Source organism: Columba livia, chromosome 3 (genome assembly GCF_036013475.1).
Source record: "Columba livia isolate bColLiv1 breed racing homer chromosome 3, bColLiv1.pat.W.v2, whole genome shotgun sequence".
In the NCBI taxonomy this organism is placed as follows: Eukaryota; Metazoa; Chordata; class Aves; order Columbiformes; family Columbidae; genus Columba; species Columba livia.
This window is the reverse complement of record NC_088604.1, coordinates 74,762,091-74,768,090: the sequence shown is the minus strand read 5'-3', so window position 1 is coordinate 74,768,090 and position 6,000 is coordinate 74,762,091. Positions and strand designations below refer to the sequence as shown.

The 6,000-nt window shown below is 50.1% G+C and overlaps 1 protein-coding gene across 3 annotated transcripts in view; it reads left to right on the top strand.

Annotated features, from left to right (window-relative positions):
• Positions 1 to 1,229: 1,229 nt before the first annotated feature.
• FRMD1 (FERM domain containing 1) overlaps positions 1,230 to 6,000 on the top strand; it is a 44,149-nt gene continuing 39,378 nt past the window's right edge. For 2 of the 3 annotated variants that reach the window (XM_065057675.1, XM_065057673.1), the window contains exon 1: positions 1,230 to 1,365. The gene's annotated coding sequence lies outside the window, so the exon portion shown is untranslated. Of the gene's footprint in view, positions 1,366 to 1,403; positions 1,499 to 6,000 lie in introns of those variants that run through there. The other variant, XM_065057674.1, reaches the window with a different exon arrangement.

Genomic DNA, 6,000 nt, shown 5'->3' with positions numbered 1-6,000 from the left:
TTCTCTCAGAATGCCACTGTGGGAAGAGAAAGGGTTGGTGATGAGATGTCCCCTGCACCCACAGAGCAGCCCCAATACTACGATCCAGCTGGGAAAAGGCAGAGGTAAGCTATCGTCCACGCTGGCAAGGCTGAGATTTATCCAACCTAAAACACTGCAGAAAAACCTGCAAGCAAGGTCAGGTCATCCCGTGTTCTGCTTCCCTCACTCTAACAGGTGGCCATGTCACACCAGCAAGTCAGGCTTGCTCTTGTGCTCTCTCCTGGACAAAATTCAACTCTTGCTGCAGAGCTGTGCCACACCACACAAAAGCCTTCCCACCTGCCCCCTTACAGCTTGCTGCCACCCCAGTTCCCACGGGGACAGCACCCTCAGAAACAATTGGATATGGTGGCAAATTAAGCAGCAGGCTACTAGTGAGGAAGAGGGAGCAACACAATAGAACTTGAGATGATGTCAGCCTTCTTTAGGAAATCTACTTTATTAAAAAGCAAATTATTGCATAAAAGAGGGAGGGGCCAAGAAGATTTGTAACACGTGTGCAACACAGCACCTCATTCCCAGGCAGGCTGCTCCTGCACACGCTGGCCCCCAGACCCCGTAGGGTGTTCCCAAACCTGACCCTGACTCTTCGGCTGCACCTCTTCACACTTTGTGCCATTTCCCCCGCTGCTCATCCAGCCTGGTTACGGCAGAGCGACACAGCCTGAATTCTCCTGCCTTGTTGCCATCACTCGTAATTAAAATTTCACCTCAGCAGACTTTATTGTTGCTAGCGCAGAGCACATAGTTCCCCGCCAGGATCCAGAGTGACACTGAAGAACCGGGGACAAAACCCCCGACAGCCCCCGCAGGCAGCCCCTCGTCACCCGCCCACACGCGGGCTCCCCCCGGGCAGTCCGTACAGGTCCCACCCCACCCCACCGCCCGTCCCGCCGACCCCGCTTTCCTCTCGGCGGCCGCTACCGGCCACACGCTCCCCGCCTCGCCCTGCGCTCCCCAAGCTCGGCTGCCGGCCGCGGCGCGGATTGACGCCCCACTGGCCAACCAGAGACCGCGTGGAGGGTCCGCCCCGCCTACTCCCTCCCCGGCTCTGCCAATCAGCTGATGGAGCGGCGCGGTATGTGTGGAGGGGCGGGAGAGTGTGGCGCGGAGCTGTTGCGGGTGTGCAGTCCCGGGGCAGAGCGGGGCCGGCCCGGGGCTGGAGGGCGTGTCCTGCCACGCCCGGCCCCGCCCCCAGCCCCGCTCCTCCTCCGGGGCACCGGCGTGTGCTCGCCGCTTGCGTGGGTACCTCGCTCGGCTCGGAGCACGCTGGATACCGCTTCGGAGAGGACGTCGGAGCTCTGCGGCTGGGGCCACCCCGCGGTAAGTGCGCGGGCGGCGCTGTGCTGCCAGCAGGGCTCGGGCTCCGCCGCCGGGACAGCGGCACGGGGCGGTGCTGGTGCTCCCGCGTCCCCCCGAGGCTCCTCTGTCAGCGAGGGGGCCGGGCGCGGTCCCGGTGAGCGGCCGGGGGACAAAGAACGGGCGGGGGCTGGGTCCCGAGTGCGGGGCGGGCGCGGGGCAGGAGTGGCACCTGCCCCCGGCGGGCTTCGGGGAGCGGAGCGGTCGCAGCCCGTGGGGCCGGTGCGGCTGCAGGCGGGGCTGTGACCGGAGAGACAGGCAAAGCGCCCGCCGCCCGGACCGGGTGAGCGAGCCCTTTGCACCGGGGCCGCGGAGGCGCTCGGGAGGGTGCGTGCTGTCCGCGGAGCTGCGGGAGCCTTTTTCTGTGTGTGCCTTCTTCTGTGTGCGCCGATCGGTCTAACCCTACGTTAGTGGCTGCAAAAGTCGGTTCACAACTTTGTCGATAAAGGGAGGTCTGAGTTTCGGCTGGAGCGCCCTGGTGATTTCTAGTTGTATTACGAATTTTGCCGTCAAAGGGGCGGTGAGCGCTGGGCTGGGGCCATGGGTGTCTCTACGAGCGCGGAGCTGCGGCTCCCGGAGGCAGCGAGAGTGGGTAGGCACCGGCTGGAAGCGGGAGGGGATGTGGGTCTGGGAGAGTTTTGGAGTCGTGGCGACTCCTTCATCCCTCGCTGTCGTCCTCTGCCACCAGTGTGTCTCGCCGGTGCTAGAAGACGAGGTGATGCCGGGGCGCGTTCCCCGGCCCCGCAGTCCCACCGGCTGCGTGAGGCGAGGGATCTGCGGCACGCCCGGGGCAGCTGCCCGTGTCCCCAAGGGCTCCTTTGACACCCGGTAGATACTTGTTTCGCTGCCACCTGCCTTGCAGGTGCTGAGGGAGAGTGCCAAGGCCCAGCGGTGCAGGACGGCTTCGGGTCCAGTGGGGTGCAGGTCCCTGCACGCCGGAGCACCCCAAGCAGGGTAGCCCCTGTGGGGCAGGTAGCCGAACACCTGGACCTCCTCCTCGGAGGCAGCCTCAGGGCAAGGGGCTGGACGGAGGCATCCCGTGGGGCTGGTTTGGGTGGTCTGGCCAGGGTGGTGGACTCAGCCACCGGCACAGGACAGGAGGGGGATGGAAATGAGTGTCCCAGCAGGTATATGTGCACGGGAGAAGGGGTGGGTGTCAAAAAGGAAAAAGTCTCCATACTTCATTGTTTCTCCATCTCTTGAATTCTTTATTTGTACTGATTTACAGGGAAAGGCTCTGGGTTTCCTGTGCTGAGAAATTGTCATCCTCTGCATCCAGAAATGTTTCTCCTGCTGCTCGGCAGTGACAGGCTCTCAGGTTAACTCCCAGGTGGCATTTAAAATGCACATCCGTTTTTTTCCACAACACCAGGAAACTGGGATGTGCTGTCTGAACCTTGTCCCTTCTTCAGAGAACCGCTGTGATGCTCAAGCCTTGACAATAAATACTTAAAAAGCATAGGGCACTTTCCCAGAGAAAATAGCACAATTATGTCTGGGGTAATGTTTTAAAAAGAACAAAACAAAAGAACTTTTTGAACATTAGTTTCCCATTCATTTGTCTAACTTTTATCTTTGTGGTTGTTGTTCCTGAAATACTTGGAACGACAACAGAATGACTTGACTTCACTCTGTTTATTCCTCCAATTTAGTTGTGCACTTGTAATCAAAGTGTTCTGTTTTCAGCACTGATGATATTGAGAGTATGTGTAGTAGCCAGTGTTTTGGCTTCATGGAAGGAATGTCAAATCAGAAGAAAATGGAAATCAAAAGGGGGAAAAAATGTTTTCTTGCAGAGATCACCTTAAAAAAAAGAGAGAAGAGGAGAGGGAAACAAAAAAGGGTAATAAGCAAGAATAAGTCTACAAAATGCTATAGAAGAAAATGAGTTGTATGAATTCTCTTTAGTGGTTTACCAAAAAATACTGTCTGTACTCTTCGGACAGGTGTTTTTTTTTCCCCATTTGTTGTTGGCTAGATTTTTATAGGAAATCGATAAAGTGGGATAAACACTGATGATGAATAAATTTGTGAAATCCTAAAACAAACAAGCAAAAATTGTATGTATACAAAAAATTGTATTTAATGTGTCTTTCCAATTTAAGTGTCTTTTGACAGCAAGCAGGGGCCATGACATTTCATTTTTTTTATTTGTTTGGTTTGGCATTGGTTGTGGTTTTTTTTGTGTACTTGTGGGGGGTGTTTTGTTTTTGTTGTTTTTTAAAAAACAAACAACAAAGCTGATAGTTCTTTAAAGCTACAGCCTTCTCTTCCCAACTCTACAGGTAAAAAATGCATGCATCCAGTGGTTAACTTTGTATCAGCTTTTGTAGTAAAGTAAATGTTCATCCTATTGTTTGTCCAATGCAAGACAATGTAAATTACTGGAATGCCTACTGTGCTCCAGGGTTACACCTCTCTTCTTGCAGAAAGTCCTGTGCTACTGCACCACTCCTTGATTACCTTGGTGTTTAGCAGTGGTACCTTAATTTGTCATGTGTGATTAGTAACTGAGCATGGGCAAATGATGGTCTCAGCCCAAAAGAAGTCCCCTGACAAGGAGGAGCTGCTCTTTGGAGAATCGCAGAAGGAGATAATTTGCTTCTTGTTAAACCATTTCTTATGCTTGCTTTTTCTTTTTTTTTCCCCCCCAATTTCTTCTTATTGCAAAGTTCGGCATCACCTCAAAAATACAGCACCCTCTGCAAAGCTGTTTTGTGTTCTGTTTCTCTTTTGGGACATGTCTTCCTGTTTTCCCTATTGCTTTGCTGAAGTCAGTGCCCGGCAGTACTGTGTGCAGTCTCTGAAGCTGCATCTGATGGTAAAGACCCTGCTGTTTGTGTTAATTTTGTCAAGGTGTTGGCAGGTTGGCATTTTCACACTTGTAATAGAAGCAAGCTGTGTTGCAGGGTGAGTTTTAGCTATTATTTCTGCAAGTCCCTCCACTTTGTGTAAAACAATGTTCCTTTCTTTTCTGAATATGTTCAAAACTAGCTGTATACTTTAAGGGGGGGAAGTAAGAAGCAGACCAATGTGGAAGCTGGCTAGTTGGTCTAAATATGTAAACAGCGATTCAAATGCCATGAGATCAGTGGTGAACCTTCTTCTTCCTCTGGGGAAGTAAACCTTTATTTTATTTATTTATTTTTTTTAAACCTGCTTATTACTGATAGTTAAACTATTCCTGCTCAGAAGAGTTCTTTACACGATATATTGGTAAAAGCATGTCTGTTCTTATTTGTCCTGCAACTACAGGTATGGCCTGTGAAGTTGTAATGATTTTTTTTTTTTTTTTAATAAAGATTTCATAGTCTGATTGCTTCTAGAACTGTTACAAGATCTTGATGAGAATAGAAAATGAAGAAAGAGTTTATTCACACTTTTTTTTGACAGCTCAGCAAAATGTTTCAAGGAGGCTTGGTGATATGTTCCAATTTAGTCCAGCCCAGCTCAAATCTAAAAATCCCATCACGGTGCAACAATTTCTGCAAAGACAGTGTCTCTCAGCTGTTGTGCTTAAGGCAAGAGTGTAACAGATCTGCTTGGGAGAAATCCTTTTCATACCCTTGGTGCACTTAAAAAAGGGAAGAAAAAAGGGCCACAAGACCTTGCATATTTGCAATTTGCATGATATAGAAGGGTTCTCTCCTGGGTTGTTGGTAGAGAGACCAGGTCTTGCTGCTGCCTTCCATGCTGAAGCTTTCTGATGGTTACAGGACAGGAAGCCTCACCTCCCTTATTTTAGAGACCTTGCTGCGGCTCTCCATCTTGCCTCTCCTGTTTCCCCTAGATACAAAAGATGGACAGTCTCAAGTAAAGATTGCACTACGTGGCAGAAGTGTGTGAGGAGAGCACTGGAGCACCAAACTGAACTATCTTCTCTTGCTGTCCATCAACACTGAAACACCAGACTGTGGCATTTTCTTTATTGTGCTCCTGGCTCTGCATATGTATGCCCATGGATAAGCTTCCTGTAAGGGTCCCTCTCAAAATAGATGTGTCCACGTGTTTGAGTGGAGGCAAGCTTGCTGTTATTGAAGGGCTATTCAAGCAATTCACTTCCCTTAATCTTTGTGAAATCTCATGTGATGCTGTCTTGGTCATCCAGCTGAGAAAACAGAGCTTTGCACTTGTAAGCAGGCTTCCTTTGCATCTGCTTTATGTGCAGTGTAATGGATACTGAGGCTGGCTTGGGTCTTGTCCTATATTTTGCTGGTTCTTTCTTTTGATTCTGCATTTGTCTAGGCCAGTTGATACTTTCCATTGCTACTTACTCAAACTTTAATTAATGTGCTTGATTTATGAAGTATGAGGAGGCCCTATATGTGGTTAGTAGTCAATAAACAGGTCCAGTAGTAGATTATGCAGAAGTAAACAAATACATTGTAATGAGAAACTTTGTGTTGGTAGTCAGATGTGACAGGGTACACGCTACTACTTTTTCCAGTCACTGAAGAGGCAGGATCAGTTGATCCATTGTTCTTCCTGTGTTGCAAAAGGATGTTTTTCCCCCAAGAAAAAGGCATGCTGGAAAGGAATTGCATGCTCTAGCTTCAGACTTTACTGTTTGGGTATTGTTTAAAGTATGTACACTGCTAA